This window comes from Cyanistes caeruleus, chromosome 12, assembly GCF_971803275.1.
Source record: "Cyanistes caeruleus chromosome 12, bCyaCae1.hap1.1, whole genome shotgun sequence".
In the NCBI taxonomy this organism is placed as follows: domain Eukaryota; kingdom Metazoa; phylum Chordata; class Aves; order Passeriformes; family Paridae; genus Cyanistes; species Cyanistes caeruleus.
Genome location: NC_141712.1, coordinates 10,661,612 through 10,683,591, shown reverse-complemented (window position 1 = coordinate 10,683,591; position 21,980 = coordinate 10,661,612). Strand labels below are relative to the sequence as shown.

At 36.7% G+C, this 21,980-nt stretch overlaps 1 protein-coding gene across 1 annotated transcript in view; it reads left to right on the top strand.

The window, feature by feature from the left end:
• Positions 1 to 21,980, top strand: part of LOC111934607 (uncharacterized) — a 370,779-nt gene that overhangs the window by 50,587 nt on the left and 298,212 nt on the right. Inside the window, exons 3-5 of the transcript XR_015275208.1 lie at positions 10,030 to 10,108; positions 18,553 to 18,636; positions 20,105 to 20,311. The gene's annotated coding sequence lies outside the window, so the exon portion shown is untranslated. The remainder of the gene's footprint in view (positions 1 to 10,029; positions 10,109 to 18,552; positions 18,637 to 20,104; positions 20,312 to 21,980) is intronic.

Here is a 21,980-nt window from a genome sequence, read left to right as displayed (position 1 = left end):
TACAATTATATACGACAGAATGTTAGTCCCTGTGAAAATAAAATGACTCCATACTCCATATTTACTTCTTTAGGATGATAAATAACCATGCTACTTCTGCAAAGATTGGACATAGAATCCTACTGTACCATAGGCAATGTTGTTATCCTACTGCTCTCATCACTAATGCATTATATAGAGAACCCTGTCTCTCACAGAGAGAAAATTTTAAACACTTGCTTAAAACTATAACATGCACTTAGCCAGGGTTAAGTATATGAAAATGCACAAAACATTTAATCAAGAACCTCCTCATTGCCAGAGGCCAAACCAGCTCCTAAGACCTCTAAGACAGTCTCTAGATCAAAGTTTTCCAGCTGAAGGACATATTATTTACTCATTTTAGATGATATGGGTCAAGAGGAATCAGAAATCTTTTAATGTAGACATCAAATTTCACATACTTTCCGCCACCCATATGTGATATCATACATTGCTTCATGTATTTGTATTATGACAATATTTTAATTTTTGACTTGTGCAGTGTTTTATAACATCGCAATGTAAAATTGTTTGGGATCTTTTTTGTTTGTTTATTCATTTGGAGTTTAGTTTGGTTTGTTTTCTGAGGGGGGAGGGTTTAGTTCTGGGACTTTGTTTTAAATCTGTGACAAAGGAAACAGAAGTTTTATAGTTGGGGTTTTCTTGGTCAAGTGTTTAGAGATGGTGATTGCCCTCAACTTTTACTGAATGCAGTGGGAATTGTCTCAACGCATATCAGGATCAAGCCATGAAATCATTATGTAAAATATTTTAATTGAAAGTGTTGTCTTGGCTTCTCAAAAGAACCGAAATGCTATTAAAATTCAGGGGAATGTGAGGATCTAGCTTTTTTCACTCTGCTCAAGATCTCGGCCAATGTTCTCTAAATAAATTAGAATTTTACTTGTTTCTGACCAAAATAATAATTTTTCCATTTCTCGATGGTTATATAATAGTAATTTCTCTGCTTTTGTGTGCTAGTGTGCCCAGGCCAATAATGGATTCTTTGATGCAGCTGTCTTGAATTCTATTTACTATGGTTTTGGCTGTAGTTTCAGTTCTTTGTAGAACACAGTGTGGAAACCTATCTTAAATTTTTATTTTGATAATTTACATTATTTTGGTAGAGAGGAGACACCTTTTATATTTGCATATAGTTTGGCCTTCATTTTATCCCTAATTTTCCAGTAAGATTGAAGATAAGAAAGTCTGAATTAATCTTTTTTTTTTTTTCCCCTGGTGTTGTATTGTCACTTAACAGAAAAGCTACCGAGAACATTCTGTTCTGTTTGACTTAAAAAAACCCAGCAAATAAAAAACCCCTGTCAGGTTCATAGAAGCTCATAATGACTCATAAGAATCCTTGTGGAAAAAAACAGGTAGATTTTTATGAAGATATCCAGTGGGATTTTATTTTTCTGGAGGCTTCATGTCTGCAGTGTGTGTTAAATGTGTTTAAAATAGACTCATAACTATGTTTGTTCCATCACTGATGAAACCCTGGTGTTTTTTCATGACAGACAGGTAGAAATAAGGACTTATGTATGAGTAAATGTAACTTTGTATTACAGTGCTAGTTAATTTAAATATAAATCTAAACATGAATTGTTTTCTTTTCTGCAGAATGAATTTTCTTCCCCTATAGTATTGAAATTTATTGTTATCTTAATCTTACTGAACCTTTTCAGCTCTTTTCAAGTTTTGAAGTCAGGTGAAATTCATGAACCTTTTTTTCTTTGCATGGTTATTATTTTGTTCAGTCAGTTCATTTTTTCTCTGATGTCCTTGTTAAGGAAAGATGTGTAAGTATCATCTCTATATAAAGCTGGGTTCGCAGGAAGAAAGAAGAAGAAATTAGATTCTTGAACTGATCTTTTTTTCACATATTCTGTTGTTTCCACTCTGTTTGCTCTCGAATGCATTTTGCTTTCTGGTCCTTCCTTTGAGTTTATATTTTCTTGTGTTCTGCTCTTCTTTAAAAATGTTTGAATTCAAGAACAGTTTCTGGATCTACAGTTTAAGTGGGTTTGAAATCACTCTTGTCCAGAGCACTGTGTGGGGATTCAGGAATAGGCAAACACTGTCAAATGCTGAAGCATTTGTGTCTAAGTACAGGAGACACTGACAGGTTTTTCTGGTAGCAGCAAGTGGAACTATGACACAACAATATTCCAGCCACCTTATTTATTTCATGCCTACAGTCTGAGGGGCTTGATGAAGTAGAACAGTTTTAAATACTTCAGGAGCTATGGCTGCAAGGCATTAAAAAAAAATAATAAAAATCTAGCATTGTATTATAATAACATAGTGTGCTGCTTCTTTCCTGCAGAGCACAGAAATAGTGGCTGTTGTGTTCAGTTCAGCATTTTATTGGGTGCAAGTCTTCATCTGGCATAAACCAGGTTTGTTCTTCCAAGTTTTAACCAGATTCAGGAAAGGAACCAAATATAGCATGGTTATTAACATTCCTGCTGTGGGGGAGGTGGTGTAAATCAGTATGATTCTGCAGCTGGTTTCATGGAACCAATTTACACCATTTTTTATGGCAGCAGATATAAAACCAGGGAAGTTTTGGAATAAATCTTATCAAGCCAGATGACAATCTAACCATGAGTGTTGAGAAAGGGTGGCTTTTTAGCCAAGTCTTTGTTTTGGGTTTGTTTTTGTTTTTGTTTTTTTTCTGCAAAGGTATATTCTTAACTGTACACCTTAAATATTTACAGTAGTCATTGGGACAAAAGTAGCTATACTTTGATTTTTACAGTCAGAACATCTCTACTTGCTCTGCATTATAGAGCATAAAAAGATTTGTAACAATGAGGGGTGTTATTTGAGCATTTCTTGTGAAATCATTTGAGCTGGTCTTCCATTGATAGAGTCAAATCTGGCATGAAATTAAATCCAATTCAAGAACCTCATGAATAGCAAGGGAATGTCTGGCCACTAAAGTCCTCGCAACTACCTTGTGGTCTTTATAGGATGGGTGTCCTGAAAACCAAAGTGACAAATCTGTCTGTGTTTGAGTGGTCATCTATGCCTCAGTAAGCAGACTTTAAAGACAGGTTCTAAAAGCCAGAGGCGCTCAGATAGACTCCATTAGAAAACCATTCCATTTCCCTTCATGGTCGGAAGATTTAGTATCTTAGGGGCTTTTGCTCCCTGGTCAATAGCAGCGTTTGATAAAGGGGAGGGAGAAGAAAAAAAAAAGTGGGGGGATGCAACTTGGATTCCTAGTGCAAAGACTCTGTATGTAATATATTTAACTGTCAAGAGCCTTTTCTTGTGAGTAATGTGCAAGCTCGCAAGTAAGAGAACTGAAGTTGTCAAGAGTCCTTGTGGTGAGGGCGTTGTAAGAGATGCATCCATGACAGGTGGTATTGTCAGGGTCTCCAAACTATATTTTCCTTCAATTTGTGTGGGTATTGGTTTATTTATATTTCGTTTTTATGCTGCTTTTACTTTGTTTCCTGGATTTTTGAAACACAAGAACAGAAGAACCTGTTCCAAGACCTGGACAAAATGTCGTGTTCCTGTGGACAGATGGCAGGATCCCACAGAAATCTGGGGACCACCGGTGGAAATATGGTATTCATGTAAATAGATGCAAGGCAAAAGGAGTGAGGATCCTCACACTGTACTGACACAAAATCCTCCAGATGCATCAGTTAGTGTAGTGGCCAAATTCAACCCTCTTTTTCTTCATTCTCCAAATGCAGAACATAACGCTGCTGAAGTTCTCTGGCCTTTCATTTTCACTGTGAGACTGGAATTTGACAGATTAAAAATCACATAACAAGCAAACTTCATCCTTCTATGTGTGTTTTTTCCAAAAGCTGGGCTGGGCACATAGCAAACCTTTTTTGTATAGAGAGTTTCTTCTTTAATCCTCAGTATAACCGCATCTCTTTGCAGACCTCTGAGAGCCTGAAGGCTTCTATTTGGGCTATCCTCTTTGGTAATGCAGCAATATAAATGCTTCTAATACCTGAGAAAAATGCATCACTCCAAATTTCAATATCTCAAAAAGAGCCTGGTATTCTGTTTGTGGACACTTGCTGCTGAACTCTGACATTGAGTGTTGAGCTCTGCACTGTGAATAATGCAGACAAAATAGTCTCCAGGTGCTTTGCTAGCTTTGCTCAGATTCAGCCTATGAAGCCGTGATGCAAACTGCATTATAAACACTCTTTGCTTCTGCTGACAGCAGAGAAACCACTCTGGGATAAACACTGGCATTAGCGCAAAATGTCTCTAAAGAATTCAAGTATTTCATCAAAAGATTTATCTTTTGGTTTCTGTGGTTGTTTAAGGCTGTGCAATGACCCATAGGCAGAAGCTATGTGATGGATAGTCCATCAGTATTTCATATCGCCCCAGCAGCCACCCTCTAGAAAGGGAAACTGGAATTAAAAGGTTAATATTTGTTAAAAGCTGACACTTTTGTAGTCTCAAAGTTCCAGTTCCTTAGGGAGAAAAAAAAATTTATTTACAGGATATATTTTAGAGTTGTGACTTGAGAAGCATATTTTATTTGCTTTATTTGTTTTCTGAAAAATTTCAGTCCAGGAGAGAGTTGGTGCTACTCTAAGCCAGGCAAGTGCCATTGAAGTCAAGGAAAGCTTTTAGCTCTTCAGCTGTGTGTCCCTTATTTCTTAATTAGTTAATGACTAAGATTAGATAGGCTGGTAAATGATTGCACTGGAGGTGGAAGCAGAGTTTATACTTCAGTCAATGTCTGCATTAATGTGTTAATTTATTGCTGTTGGTGCTACAGATAAACCCGTGTATGATCTTATATAAGCACTGAAATTGTGTGAGAGAAACTGAAACCAGAAAGTGGTTCCTAACCACGTAATAACTCCACTTCCACACTTCAAGTCCTCATGAAGAACTGAGTCCTCACACTTCCCGACCAGTTAAACAGAGTCCTACAACACAGAGAAAACAAATTCCCAGCTAGCTTAATTCTATTGGAATCAATGAAATAGTAGCAGCAGAATAATTTGCTCTATTTTGAAATCCTGGTTTCTATTCCAGACCCCTTTTCATTTGATATAATGAAAAGGGCAAGATAATTCCTCCAGCTGATTTAAACATGAGTCTACTAATGCTTCTTGTTGTTAAATCCTTGGTAGCTTTTGTTCAGCCTAATATAATTATTCTTTACACTCTATTAATACTTAATATTTATTAGCAACTGCATTTTATAATATGAACATCCATCTTGATCTTATTTTTAAATCAAAGCTCATAAAAGAAAATATTATTATAACAGTATCAAGATTAGAATCACACCCTGTATGTGTCAGTAATGTTTCATTAGAGACCAGGGGTTGTAAGCAGTATTTTTCAGTGGCAACTGGTGTGACACAGTGGGATTATATTTTCAAGAATTCTTATCATGGACTTTGGATAGAATTATATGAATATGCTTCATTATTATGTTACTGCTTAAGACTGCTGCACAATGTTTAGAATTCTCAAATAAATTTTTGTCATATTTTAGTATTGGCAAATTTATTGCAGTATCACACTGACTTTTTTTTGTTATATATAAAGCATAAAAAATTTAATCATACTTGACTACTAATGAAATATGTGTTAAAATAGAGAATTATTGACTTATGTTATTTAAAAATACAAATGATTATACAGTACACTTATTTCTATGAAAATATACCTAATGGACAAAAGAAAAGGATGAAAAAATGCTTGTTATATGTGTTGTTAAATCAAATAATTTAGCAGAGATGGACTGGGTTCTGCAACCTTTTTTCCAAATCCCTTTTTTATTACTCCTTGACTAACCCCACTGATTTCAATAAAGATCACTTGGAAGTTAAGTTTGATAGTGTAAAAAAGGGTACCAGAACCTTTCTCAGGGGGAAGCGGTAACTACCCTTACAAGAAGTAATTCCATGTTTCATGAGATTTACTACATATTATTCTTTATTTCTTCCTATTCATACTCTCCTTCTCTCCAATAGAAAGGTCACTGTCTCTCATTTTGATTTGATTCCAGGGAGGTTGAGAGAATTGGCAGTCATGTTATGTGGCCAGGAAAAACACAACATTTCTAGGGTGTCTCAAAAGAAAATACACAATCACGTCTATCACACAAGCTGCAGGTGGTATCATGAACACCAACATTATCATCACAGCAGAACTGATAGCAGCCAAAGCTCACCCTAGAATCAAAACTGCTTTTCATCTCACCTGGCCTGGTACTCTCTTAAAATGTAGTTTTATCTTAAATTACTTCTTTTTCAGAGGGAAGATAAATAGAGGAAGAAAATAGAAATAATTTGGCAAAAAATATTGGAGCTGGAAAGTTACTGGAGCTTGACTGTGAGGTCTCATAGGTGTTCAGCATGAGGCTTTCTGTGGGCACAGGGGGTGCAGAGACCACTGCTGGTCTCTCCAGGGGAGCCAGGTCCCCAGGAATGCACAGCTTCCCATCACCTCTCCTCTGCAGAGGCTGTGTCCAAGCTGGTGACATGGGAGAGGCACAGGGCACTGATTCAGGCTGTGTCATTCTGGATTGTATTTGGAGGAGCACTTCATTGCTCTGTGATACTCAGTAGTGGGAGACAAGTGGAGCAAAACCAAAAACACAACACAACAAACCACCCCAAAATATTTTAAGGTTCAGCTGTAGTTCGTTTTTCGTACAAAAAACAATTCAAAAACAAAAAGTGGCTCTGAGGATACTTACAGGGATTTTCTTTTCCCATTGCTTCAGACTCAAAGTTACATCTCCCCACAATAATGTTGCAGATAAATTAATATTTTCACAAATGACTTCTAATGTTCTGGAATTTCAATGCATATGGCCACAATGAAATTCAGGTTTTCACATCTTTAGCTCCATTTCCATATTTTCACATACTCTGTAATATTAGATCGCCATCTGTCAGCTGAATTGCAGTAAACTGAGTGAAAAGAAGATCCATAGTCCATAGCAATTTAACTGTAACCCATGGATCTTAGAGTAAACCTCCTGGAAAGGTTGTCTGCTGTCTCCTGACAAAGATTTGAAATGAAAGATACATGCTCTTATTATTTTCTTTGGCTAAGAAAAACAAGAGAAAATATAGTGGAATGGAGAAAGATGGGACTTACTGCCCTTTTTGGAGGGGACTGGTTTGATTCAGTGTTTCCTGTTACATTAATGATTTGTTTGCCAAGGAAAAGGCATAAAGTGGATTGGGACAGAATCTGCTTTCTGGGTAGGTGAGATAGACCCAGCAAGCACCTACTCCACCCAGACCTTGCTGGCATGGCTGAAATCCTAGTAAATAATATAGGATAATCCCAGAGTGTGAACCTCATTGGAGGTGATACTTCAGTGATAATAATGGGACAGTCCTTAGAAAACACAATTAAAAAATAAGATGTATTTTAAATTGTAAAAGATTTAATAGTAAAAACAATACAGAGAGTGGAAGATTCTCCCTGAGAGACAAGAAAAAAAAAAATCAGGTTTTACTTCATAATATTCTCTGAACTTAAACTCGGGCATAGAGTCCTGTAAAGACCAGTGGGAATAATTTGCTTCTTTGCACTTGTCTGATATTTTTCTTTCAAAGCTTTTTTTTTTTTTTTCCAATTCCTTTCAGAGACATTGCAGAATCAACTAATGTCTCTTTACATCTGTGTGACATTGATTTTCTTCCTTAATGAATTACCTGGGATTTCTAGCTGATTCATTCCTGTACTACCATGGTCCCTAGGTTTCTTCTTGAAATTTTGCAAGGGAATGACACAATCAGCAGCTTGATTACAACTGGGGTTAATGCTAGAGACCTGTCACACATATTTTAATTAGGAGCAAACACAAATTAATTTCCAGGATAAAATACTGATATATCTTACCATAGGTCTTTAGGGGGGTCAATAGTTTCATGCTTTGCCAGATATGAGCGCTGCTAATGTTAGCATTGATTAAAACACTGAAGATAATGCTTTTCAGATGATGGTATATGTCATAGTCTTTCTTCTGGCAAGATGATGCATTTGATGCTGGATGCAGAGATAGTTACGGATATTACCTTATGGCTACATGGAGAACAACTGATTTCTACCACAGGGATGTGTATCTGTGCACATGGAGCACTGTATATCTTGTTGGTACAGAGAGAGAAATAGGTTTTTTGTGTGTGCCCTTATACATATATGTGAAAAGAGAGAGGCAGATGATTCTTGCATCACTAAACATTTAGCTATTGACAGAAGTGTGTTGCTTTTACACCAACTGATCTACATGAATGAAACCAGCACCTAAGGGTCCAAACCAGCAGGCATGAAGGTGAAAATGGAGATGTCTAATTGGGGCAATGTGTAACAAAGGATATGATATCTGGCAGAAGCTGAGAGTAATATTAAATCAATTGTTCTTGAGACATGCTCTAAGAACTTGCAAGATACAGTAAGATAATTTTGTTGCAATAGTTAACTTATGTGAGTATTTAGCACCTAGCAAGATAAGATACTTTTATAATCTTTGTTCTATGCTTTTTTTGTTGTTAATCTGTGTTTGATTCTAGGTTAACAATGAACTATTGATTCTAATGCTAGTTTTAGCTTGAGATTTGTACTTTTTGGAGGGTTTAGTCTTGTTAAGGGACTGTGCACACAAATGGTTCTTTTTTCATCTATATCAAATCAAAGATATTGTCTCTCCCTATATCTTTTATTTGATTGTCTTATTCTTGAAGCAACCTGTCTCTCAGAGAAAAAGAAACTACAACAAAACAGGTGGTAATAGATTCCAAGCAACACAGTCTTCTGGTGGTTCCCCTTATCACATGCTATCTTTATCTTGGCCCCAGATGAGTTCCCACTGAGGAGAGGAGCTGTTCTGTGTGTGCTCCAGAGATCTCTCATCAGTGCTCCAGGAGCCCAGCAAGGATCCCTGAGACATGGCCAGCTGCAACAGACATGGAGAGGGGATGTGACCTCACCCTCAAAACCAGACCAGAACCTTGCTTGGGTATTAGAACAAATGGAAGTGCAGTCTGAAGGGCAGTGACCTTTAGAACACCCCATAGTTGTGAAGACAGATAGGGGATTGAGTGATAATTCTTCCTGGTAATTCCATGCTGGTTTTTTATAGAGGAAAGTTCATTTGCTGAGCACTTATTTAGGGGGTTTGGAGAATTGGCAGATAAACTACAGACCTTCAGTGTCAGAGAACCTCCAAAGCAATTAGTGTAAAGCACATCTGTCTCAATTATCTCCTGAGATCATGTGGTACCACATGGGCATATGGGCGAGAAATAATTCTTTCAGAGTTCCTATAAAACATGAGTAGTATTAAGAAAGGACATTCCTTTGACCTAAGAAGGAAATTCTTCTGTAGGTGATGTGAGAGGTTATGCTCATAGGTAATGCTTGTAGCATGGCAATTACAGATGCTTAGGAGCTAATTTATTGAAACTAGTGGAAAAGGGGTCACTTCATTAATCTAATAATGAAAAAAACATTTAGGAAAAGAACTGATGAAATTTTCAAATCATGTTTTTTATATATTACTTAATAAAAAAAAAATAGTTGCACTTTTGAAACCATGGGGATGCAGTGAGAGCCTGCTCCTCCTGGGGGCCTGGAGCTGTGGGGACCCTGGGAGTGGCATGACCTGTCCTGCTGCCCCAGCAATGGAGCAGCACAGGCTGGGGTGGGGGTAGCCCCCACCCAGGGACCCCATGGCAATGGCACAAGGCCAGGTCAGGATCAGGCCCAGTGAGGGAAAGTAAGGTCAGACAGAACCCCAGGCAAAGCAGGTCATGGCAAGGTAATAGAGAACATAATACCATGGATGTTGTGCTTGCAATGATTTGTCAATATTTTTAGCCATTCTAAAAGCTACTCAAGTATCCCATCAACTCTACTATGAAATGTATATTTTCTTCATATGCACAACTTCTTCCTGCTGGTACACTGTGTATTCGATAACACCTTATATATATATTTGACCTTCTGTTCTTCTGTTTTCTTTTTACTACTCAGATATTTGCTGGTGGTAACATCAAGTGAAGAAAAACGGTCTCGTTGCTTACTCACTCTCTTTGGCTCACACATAAGGGGAGTAAAGAGAGGTTCATTACAATTCTGCAAGTTTATGAAGCTGAGAAGCAGCACAGTTTATAGATTGATCACAGTTGCAGGTGTAGTGTCTCAGTGATCAATACTGAGACATGTTTCTGGAGGCACAAATTTGCTGTGCATTTAAACCAAACATACTTCACTGTGTCTTCTGATCTCCTGTAAGAGTACAGAAAGACACGAACTTAGAATTATTGCTGAAATGGTCCTTGCAGTGCAGAGAGAAAAAAGCAACTGTATCAGGGCATGTATCTGTTGTCAGATACATTTTTCAGTTGGGGATTAAAGGATCAGAAGTTCAAATTTCAGGAACCTGCTTAGTTTAATATCAACATATTTTTGAAACATATTTTTTATAGCTCTATGGGGGAAAGGGTTTGGAGGCAAGTTTCTCTTTCTGTAGGCACAATTTTTTGTTAACAGCTCATATGAATTATTTTGATACATTAAAAACTACAATTTATCTCACACAAATGTGAAGAAGACTAAAAAAAACGTTGTACATTGGTTTGAAACTTACTTCCTATGAAGATAGGAGGGAAAATTCATGTTTCCATGTCTGTGGGCTACCCTGAGTGTACAGTGATTCATCTGATTATCAGCCCACCAGAGACAGTGCTGTATTAGAACCAGTGCCTTATCAGAGCATTTTCAGTTGCCCTTTGCTCAGAGATTCTTTCATGGCACATCATAGTATCCTTCTCAAGCAGAAATAATGGTGAGGGAAGAGATCCCTTTTGTTTAGCAGTTACATTCGATAGCTCTGCGGCTGAGTGAAGGTGTTTAGTTATTGAAGGAAATGCAGTCTTTACTCTGCTCCCATAGAACTTCAAAAAACTTCCTGCAAAGCACTGACTGGATAGGAGTAAAGATGAATTTTACTGTTGTAGTTTGATGAGTTGAATTATCAGCTACAACATAATTAATTTTTTTTTCACAAGGAATCATTAATATTTTTTAGCCTTGGCCATTCACTATCCAAATCAAATCCATTCTGTTTCTATTTCTCATTCCACAGCAAGTACAAATACTGATTTACATGCCTCAAACATATTTTGATGTATTAGCCCGAGCCTTTGCCTTCCTTAAAAGCACAGTAATTTATAATTAGGCTTGATTTATATATGTTAATGAGTCACAAGGGTCCAAGAACTAAGGGAGAGCTAGCAAAGATATATGATAGGTAAACTGTAAAAGTTACCTGTTGGTATTTATTTTTTGTTGGTTTGCTTTCCCCACTTAATGTGATGTTTTTTCACACTAATTTGTAGAACAATATTAGACTTTTAGTCATTTCTTGCCTAAATCGAGATTCTTGGCTGACATGCAGATTCCTTCAGGCTATAATAGAAGGAAATTTCACACAGGTTTGTGACTATTCAGCTCGTCCAAACTGCTCTATAAAACCCAGCATCTGTGGCAAATTATATGGGGGGAATTTCGATTTTTTTCCTAAGTATTAGAATGAGAAGATGTTTCTTGCCATGAAACCACTGATAGAAGAATTTATTTGAAGTAGCTATTTTTGAGAGTCTAGAAGACAGTAGAGAAGTTTTGGAAGTGACTTGAAAATCTATACTCTGCAGGCATTAAGGTTACTCACTGAGAATAACTCTTTTGAGAGGGTGGAAATATTTTTGTGTCTTAAACCATTTAATTCTTTTTCTTTCTAAAGTGAAATGTGCATGATTTTGCTTTAGTGTAGCATTTACTTATATATTAACTGATAAAATGTATGGATGAAAAATGGTATCAGGAAAATGTTTCATTTCCAAAGGTATAGAGGACAGTTTGGAAATCAGGGAAATCCACAATGTTTCAGTGAAAACGAGTGAAAATTCAGTCAGTCTAGGTATCCAGTTAGGGTCACAGCCACCAAAACTGGCACATTCAAGGGAAATGTTTCTTAGACAGGGAAATTTTTTTGTTTTCTATTTTTTAATGAGAATGAGCCTCAAGAGTGGAGCTGTTGGAAGGGGCATTGGTTAAAGTTCCTGTTGTAGATGAGGTCAGGATATGGGGCTACCTGAACTGAATCTAATGACACTACTGCATAGTGTCTGAGATCTACAAACTCCATGATTAAAACAAGTAAAATGTCTAGCAAAAAGGGGAAAATTTCAAGAAGGATTTATGTTGGCACTACACTTGACCAAGAAAAAATAAATTATTTCCTATCTGTCATTACACTGACAATGAGAGTAAGTCCCTAAATTTTCAGCATAAATTTCTAGTTATTTTGATTTGTGCTGGCTTATACTTCATATTTACCCTGGATTTCATATATCACATTTCTAATATATCTTGAAAAAGAGCTAAGTGGTTTAAAATCAGAAGGTTTGGGGAGTCTGGTAAACAGCAAATTTTCAAGTTTTATTTATTTTATTTTATATATTTTAAAATGACTGGTCTAGCCATAGAACTGATGAGCACAATTTTTCATAAATGAGCATTGGTGGTTTTGAACCATTCATGGAATGACTGCATTGAACAGTTTGCCTTAAAACTTATTGGATAACAGCAGTGATTTTAATTCTATGTATTCTATGCTCAATTGACAATTATGAAGCTGCAGATTTTGTTTTCACTTATCACTGAGACACTATCTGAATTTTGAAATTGAATTATTCTTTAGGTAATTTGGTTCATATTGTAATTTATTCATAACCACTAGAAATCAACATCTCTAAATTATGCTGAATCCATAATCCAAAATATGTTACAGCAGGAGATTGTCAGTCTTTAGCTGCTGACTTGATTGCATAGGACTTTGACAAGCATATGTTACTAGGGAGACATTAGCATCTTAGGTGTTTTTTTTATAAAACTTATTTATGGGTAAACATTCTTCTCTTCATTCCTGAAATATAATCTTATTAAAGAAAATTCTATTTTTTTCCCCTTACGTTCCCATTATCTGTTTTTGTACAAAAGTGGGTTGTATTTATTTTTGCTGTTATGCAAGATTTGAAGCAAATCTCTGTGTGGTGGTAATACATTCCTCTTTGATCAGATAAATTCTTTTTAGGCTTTATCATAACATATCCACAGTGAAGTCAGGTTCTTTTTCAAAATAAAATACTATGAAAGGATTTTGACAGTTACAGAAACGAATGCTATCTACACTTAGTAACTAGGACACACAAACCTTTTGCTGTCCAGATAATAATTTCATTACAAAATGTCACATCAGAAATAGCATTTAGTTTTTTGCATGCTGTTTGTTACCTTTATAGAGCAAATATATTTGCATTTTCCCAGTTTTCTTCATAATGAGATATTATTCATAGAGAACATTGTATTTATGCTGTGGTCTGATTCACTTATCAAGCACTTGTTATATTCCAGATAATTTTAACAAGTATGATAGTGTGTAACATTTAAAGAGTATGGCTGAACAATTCCTTCAATCCATTTGCTGCGTCCCCAGTGATAGCACACACTCTATGTGTGGAATGAAAACCATATTGCAATTTGCACCTGCTATTAGGGTCTCTGTTAATACAGCTTCCTCAGATGAATGACAAGCGGAAGTGATTTTTTTAGTTTCACCCTCCTTGCTTTGCTACAGAGATGATGTTGGGGAAGGTTTAACATCCAATTTTAGAACTTTTGTGCTCTACATCTTAATTTTATTCTTCAGCTTGTGTTGCATTCTTATGGAAATTATTACTTCTGTCTAAATTCTTTCAAAATGCAGTTAATATTACTCAAAATTTATGTAGGCGAAATAGATACTTAGGGGTTTATTTCAAAACTGTAATGCACAGTTTTCCTTAGTAGCTTTTTATAGTCTGCTCAGATGCTCCACTCGGGCACTCCATACTGCCACTGAAAACAGGCTCCCGAAATCCATCCTACCTGACGTCTCCATGCCTGGAGGTCTGTAAAACTCACAGCAGCTGAATGCAGGACTCAACAGAGAAGTGAAATATGAAATAAATAGTGTGGATAATAGGGAAAGTGGGAAAGGAAGGGGTGAGGCATCTTATTTGCTTTCAGGGATAGGGTTGCACCTGCATATGTTTCCATAAATGCTGTTTAACCCCATTGCTGTACCACAGAAGCAGCAGAGAATCCTTCCCAGGACCGTGCAGAACATGCTCTGCCCTGGGAGGCACAAAGCTGGCACTGACCATAGTGAAGAGAATGAAATGGGTCCTCTTTTGTGCTGGTAACTGTTGAACTTGTCCCTCCTCTAGAGTTTCAGAACCTGATATTTGGACCTGTTGTGGTTGGAAGTGGTGAATTGTTCCTGTTAGACAGCTATGCCCACTCCATGCTTGCAGCTCTGGTGTAGAAATAGCTTTCTTATTTTATTACTCTTTCTTTTAAATAGCACATCTATGCTTCCTGGTGTGTTCAGAGTCCAGCTTTAAAACAGCCCCTACATGATCCCCATTGCCTTGTGATTCAGGGCAGTGACACTACGCTGTGAGGCCTGGGGCTGGACACCAAGAACAGTCCCCACTGATATGTCTGTGTCTATGTGCCAGTGGTTCAGTGACATGTCCACAAGGCTTTTTTGGCTCTCAGTGAAGGGAGTGGCTGATTTATTAGCTCTTTTCTGTCTTTGGTGTATTTTTGAGACTATCTAATCTCATATATAGTGATAGTAGTGCTTCCTAAAGTAGGTATACCCATGAGGTCACTGCATGTCTGTGCTTCTATTCAGGGACCATGACATGTCTGTACTTCTTTCAATCTGTATCTTTTCTGTGGAAGCCATATGATGATTTTAGTAGGTTTTTTGTGGATTTTGTTGTTTGTTTTTTTTACTCTAGAAATTCCTGTACACAGTAACCATCTTTGTTAGTATAACCAATGCTAGACCTGAATTTGAATTCAGGGCTCCCAGTGCTTTTGTACTGTGCCTGACCCTACCATCTGCCCAAATCCAAGAGTAGATGAAATGACAGATCAACCTTGAACATTATTAAACCTGGAATCCAGTGGTTTGTTGTGGTTTGGTTTTTTTGATTGAGCCTTTTCACTCATTGTCAGAGTCCTGTAACAACAGATATGGTCTCAAAACTGTTGTAAAGAATAATGGCAAACCAAAGTAATTATTGATCAAACATTTTCCATATTCCATACTGTATGATTTTTTTTCATATTAATATAATGTTTCTGTTTTCATTGGACAGGTTACAGTGAGTTTAATACTTTTTTTATTAAATTCCTTTTCTAATAATTAGAAAGAATTCCATTCTTTTCTCTGTAGTACATGCTTTAGTATACTGCTCACCTTTAGTTTGCAGAGGAAATGCTGGGTGAATACTTATGCTCAAATGAACAGGAAATAAAAGGTCCTTTTTTTAATTTGATGCATGACATGATGTTCTGAATAAGAAGAATCTGAGTATTATGAAAAGAGTGGCATCCTGGGTCACCTTACAGCTGCAGAGTTAATCAGTAAGTTGTCAGTGAGCCTCTATCACAATGCACTGGAGCAAACCTCATACGTAATTGGAAAGAGTCTGTGGTAAATGCAAACTTCTGGAGGATATTTGCTGTATTTTGGATTCTAAAATATGATGGTAGAAGAGTTCCAGTCTTGTGTTGGAGTCATTCTTAAACTTGGATTTGGAAATCTTGTGCAGCTGCATAATTCGTGCACACCAATCATGGTGCTCATTATAGAGAATGCAAAGTGTAATGGCCTTAGAAATATCTTAAATAGTGAAACTCACAAAGCAGTGCAAAATAAGTATTTTTTCATGATAGAACATAATCCAAAATCTAACAAGATGCATAAATCACTTGCTATGCATGAATCCTGGTGATAAGAAAAATAATAGGATTAACAACAAGCCAGTAGTTCATGAACTAGCAGACATTAACCTGACTGCAAAGTAGTTGTGTATTTGTATAGTTGATGCACTTATTTTGCTTCTTGTTAATATATTAAGTGATTTCAAATACCTATTCAGGAAGCCAGCTGGAAAAGATTTTGGCTTAATTAAAGGTTTGTTTTAAGGGAAACTCTACATTTGGGTTTTTTTAATTGTGATCCATACTAGCAGGTGTTTCTGCCTCCATTGGAGAAAAAATATCATTACAACTGAATGAGGTGCAAAAGGCAGTTGATTTGGATATCTAACTGATTTTTTTTTAATAATCTAAGGAATGTGTTAGTCCCTTATAAGGCAGGAAATAACTTTTTAGACTTGTATTTTTCTGAAATATAACTGCAGGTACATGCTAGACTGTGTTTCTTAACTGTGCATTCTGATGAGAACAGTGATGAGGGAAATTTCCCAACTATATGCAGGTTTCTTTTCAAAGGCATAATTACTTGTATTTTTCAGTCCCTAGAAGCTACCACCTGTACAACATTGAGGTGTTGTGTGGACACAGGCAGGGAGAGTCTGTACAGCTCCACGGTACTAAAAAAAATAATGGGAAAATCAGCAAAGGCAGTGTTTTTTATTTATGAAGGAACTGAGGCAAAGGGATGTTAGGCAATTTATAGTGTGTAAAAGACAAAACCTGAAAAAAGTCTATGTTTCTTCCTCATATTTATCTAATACAATGTCTAAATATAACTTCTGGATTCACACCACTGAGTTCCCAGAGTTATCCTGTAGTATAAACAATTCTTTCCAAGCTGAACATGCTGAAGTCTTTACTTATCCTTTTATTTTTTTCTAGCCTGGATTTTAAAAGAAAAAAAAAAAAGCATTTAAACATTTATGCTGGAGATGAGAGGAATTATTGTGTTATTGTGGAGAAGGATTATCTGATTTGCTCATGTTTGTTGTTTTGAAACAAAACTGTGCCACAGCCATCTAGTCCAGAGGAAATAATATAGTGAAACGATAATTGCACAGCCCTGGATGAAATCCTAGCTCAGTAAAAGTCAGTGGAAAACCTCTCACAGATGGCAGTGAGACCTAAATTCTGCCCATTGGTTTCATTGCCATCGAAAAATTCATGCTGAAGGATATGACAGCTCTCCTGTGTGCGGACTGGCTTCTCCAGCAGTAAAGGAAAATCAGAATGAGAATTTATGGGTTTCATCTACTTTACAAGGGCTGCTTTCCCCATTCTTGCTATTTAAGCTAAAATCAGAATAAAGTGTAGATTTTTCAATTAGTTATGAAAAAATTTATGATTATGTTTTACCAACTTTATTTACAGAAACTTGTAAAGAAACTCAGGTGGACTAAAATTGCAAAGTTGCCCATATGTACATACATATGTTATACACACACAGAGATCCTACACTTGTATTCTACCAGCTTTATTTATCAAAGTTTTTATGGCTCAGGTGGCCTAAGAAGAAACTGTTAAGCCACACATTTCCCTTGTTATAACATTCCTTTTACATACATATAGATCCTTCAAAATAACATTCTTAAATTACAAGTTCTTATTTTTTTTGTTGTTTGATTTTCTAAATTCTGTTAATATCCACCCAGATAAAGTATTTCTTGTCAAACCTGTTAAACAAATTTGAGTTTCATTATTGACTTTAAGCACATGAGGCATCTCCTTGCAAGGGTAATAACCCAACATAAATCCTCATCAACATCTTACTCAATGTAGTTTTGTGTCCTGTACTTCATATTAAGCACCATAGTTCCCATATCCAAAAGATGCATAAATTATTATTAGATAAGGAACATAAAACCAGCTGAAGAGCTTCACTTAACAGCAGCAGGAAAATCCAACTTCCAGCTATGTTGGACAAATAATATTAGTGGATAATCTAGTAATAAATGCATGATTTGTGAAAAAAAAAATTATGAACTTTGAGTTAAAGGTGCAATATCAGACTATTTGAAAAGTGTTTTCAGCTTCCTTTGCAGTTATAATTGACCCTCTGATGAAGCAAGTTCATCACACTATGCAAAGTTGCTGTAGCTTCACTGACATCAAAAGGCAAATTTAGAGAGGACACAAATCCAGCTTGTAGACTCTAAAAACATGAAATAAAAGTCACTGCCAGACCAAATAATTTCAAAATTGAAAAGAGAGGACTGCTCAAAGTAATGTCAACCATCTGGAAGAGAGACTGAATAGAAAGAAAAAAAATGTCTCTGTCCAAGTTTTCAACTTTTCCAAAGCTTGTAGCAAAAACAAGAACATTGGCAGGAGTTCAAACAAGAAGGCTGTAAAATGAACTGATAACTAGTCAATGCCACACACACTGTGGCAAAGAAATACAGTATGATATTGCTACCAGTAATAAATGGACAGAGTTGGAGGCAGATGGTCAAGAATATGGGAAGGAAGGAGACTGGTAAAGATATCTGCCTGATAAGGCAAGTAGTTTTAAGTAAAATCAGTATTTTTGTTTATAGTAGTCACTCCTGGCTCGGTGAGTTTTGCTTGTGGAATAACTGTAGCTGAGAAAGTATTTGTGGGTGCTCAGTACAGAAAAATAAATAATAAAATAAAACTAGTTTTGTCTGTCTTCAGGATGCTTCCCATTTCATGGATGTTTAGAGCTTCAGAAGTGATCACCTGCTCTAGGAGATGGACCATAATCTGATTAAGTGCCAGGTTAGAGATTAGATTTTTGCCCTTTTCTGCCTGTTGCCAGGCTGTGTGTTGTTTGGACAGGCTGTGTGTTGTGGGGAGATGGATTAAAAGGACTGGAAAGAGTCTCTCAGTTACCAGGCTTTGACCATGCACAGGTGGCTGTATGACTGAGGAAATTCCTCCTTTCCTTGAAGGTGGTCACTAAAAGAGCTGTTACCAAACCTAACTATGATCATTTGGGGTATTTTAATGCAGGTCAAGGTAAATAATTTAAATACAGATGGATTATTGGCAGTAGCACTTTCCCAAAATGCAGTAGATCTTTTTCATGCTTGCACATTCTCTCTCATTCACACAGAATGTTTGGTCTCAAGAGGACAGTCCTGGGCTGCCATCACTCTCTGAGACAGCCAACATTTGGGATACCCTTTGGCTAAATTAAGATGAAAGAACACCAAACTATCTATTTGAAAGTTTTATTTATGGCATTTAAACCTTAAACTTTCTGATAGGTTGAACAGCTCATTATAGCAACAACTTTAACATTTCTGAACAGCCTGTGGCAGCAGAGAATTAAATTTTCCATGAAAGGAAGAGAGGAAGAAGGAAAGATAGGAAAACAGAGGTTGAGAAAAAGATCTGGATCGCCACCCAGGATTCCAGCTGTGTTGCTGTTCTGGATTCTTTGGATGGTGGGTGTATGCCCTGCCCTCTCAGTTGCACTATTTATAGAATAATCCTCATGCAGGCACATTTTTTAATTCTCAGACTTCAAGGGGCTGGAGGGGAGGGGAGAGGGTCTCATGGCCTCAGCCTCCCTCTCTCTTGTCACAAGTACAATGCTGCCTCAAACTTGGTTTTGGAGATAGTTACCCAAGATAAGGAATTTGGTCCCTGAAAAGCTCTATCCTGCTTCCACAAGATCCTCTTTTCTCACTGCACCTTATCTTGTTGGCATGGTAACATTTCTTTTCTTGTCTGCCAAGTGTTTGAGACATTAACTCTTTCAGGTTTTCAGTCTCTCACACCAGCCCATGGCTCAGTCAGTCTAATCTCATTCCTGTAGAGCTCATCTTCTCCTAGGATGGTGATCCCTACAAACAGGTGGGAAAGAAGCTGAAAAGTGTAGGCAATTAGTCATACAATGCTCTGCTGCCAAGCCAATCATCAGAAATAAAACTCCCCGCAATGACATAAGCCAAATGTTCACCAACCCCCTTCCCCATCCTGTGAATCTCAATGGTCTCAGTGGGCAGTTGAACCTCTGCCACTGAATAAGGACATAAAGTATAAGACATAAAATATTTAATGACTAAATCACTTTGTGTGGCCCAGCCAATAAACATTACATTTGAATAGTAATTTCTTCTACCCTTATTAGATTTTAATCTATCAAGGGTGATCCATTGGCTCAATCGCATTAGGGACTCCTGCATCTGAATATCCATCTCCTCAAGCTCCTTAACAGAATTTCTCTTTTGTTCTTTAGACCTTTCCTGCAGTGAATCTTGCTCCCACAGGATTCATCATGTTGCCATCAGTTGATTTGGTGCAGAAAATGATTTGGTGCAGATGATTGAGCAGTCTGCAGCCTCTGCTAAGTTACCCACTTGCCAGCAAGCTGATTGGAAAGGCTCTCTGTCCCATTCCTCAGCGATTACTGTAAAGCCCGAATTAAGTCTTGCAAGGACTTCAGGTCAGTATGGGTGTGGGGGGCTGTTGTTAATTATATGCTGTGATTTGAAGCAAACATGGCCATACTGGCTGTCTGAGCATTATTTGCAATTTCTGTATTGGAGTTTCTTAGGCCATGGCCTAAGGAAAATCATTTCTGCCTGGAGCACTCAGAAGAGTGCAAGGTCCTGTAATGGCTTGGTTGCATCACGTAAGGTGTGTAGTGTTACTTTTGGAATGCTCATCACATGGCAGTACTTAGCCTCTGTTAATTGGAGAAACATTGCTTGACTTAGCTCTGTGATGTCTTTCACAGCCTATAAGCAGCATTTCTTTTTCAAGAGATATTTCTGAAATGTGAAGAAGCTCAAGCACTGACAGAAAACGCAATGAGTCAGTCATGACTGTTACTCATAAATGATGTGACCGACATCTAAAGTAAAATTCTGTATAAAATTTTCTGTCTGAAATAATATGTCTAGAAGTGACATTTGCCCTTTAGATATACAGATACAAATAAAGGGTAAATTAATCATAGTGAATGAGTCATTTTAAAGATTACAAGCTTCCACAGTATTGTTATTATGAAAGTTTTGTTCCCTGAAGATGCTCTATACCTGATAAGGTTTTAGAAATTTAATTGAAAAAGTTTAATAAAGAATTTAAATTATCATGTGCCCTTTTGCAGAAATACAAATGAACTAAGAGATTCTTTGTAAAAGAAGCTAAGGTGAATAGTATGTTACTATTCCTTTCAATACCATATCAACTTCTTGCTATTGTTAATAAAATTATGGTTGGTTTACTGGATGGAATGATTTTAAAATAAATAGCTTTGTGCTGATATTACAAAGATTTCAATATCACTGCTTCGCAATGTTGAGATAATGGGAAAGAAGATACACTTAGAGGTCATTGTTTATGCTACAGTCTTGCAATGTCTTGCAATGCCTTGAATGATGATTTTAAAAGAGTAACTGAATACTTATAACTTGCAGGATTGATATTCTTTCAGATGCTGACAAACATACATCTAGGTATATAATAGAAATGATTCTTTTGTTCTTTTAATGCGTTTGTTCATATAAATACAACATACAGTGCATTCATCTGTGACTTATGAATAAATCTTGAAGCTGCACAAGAAATCAGAGCATTCAAATCTGATTTTCAACTGAAGGGCAGAAACTTTGAGTTGAATTTCTTTAGTCCATTGGGAAGAGGTGGTTTCATTTAACCCCTTCTCTGTTAAAATAAGCTATCATTGTAGGGGATTTTGGGAGAGATTGTCATAGGCACCCAAGAGAGTTAGCATTTAACTCCCACACTTAAACTTTCTGGTTTTTCCCTAACCCTACCTTAGGCTGAGCTTTAAATACTGTATGGGTGTGAGGCTGGATATTCTTATTAGTGATTCATTTTACCTCTATGATCTCTTAAGATTTTTTATTTTCTTTATATTATAGTGTGTACTTTCATTCTGCTTTCCATAGTTGCTTTTTCCTGTCTTTCTTTGGATCTGGAAACTGAAATCTTTTGATAGTTTGTGACAAAAACCAGTTTGTATGACTTACAATTTCTAGATTTGCAGATTTAGACCAAACCCGTCTACTTTATCTGTCTATTCTTTTCTTAAAATAATTTACAATTAAAAATACCTCAAAATGACAAATCATTTTTAAAATATAATT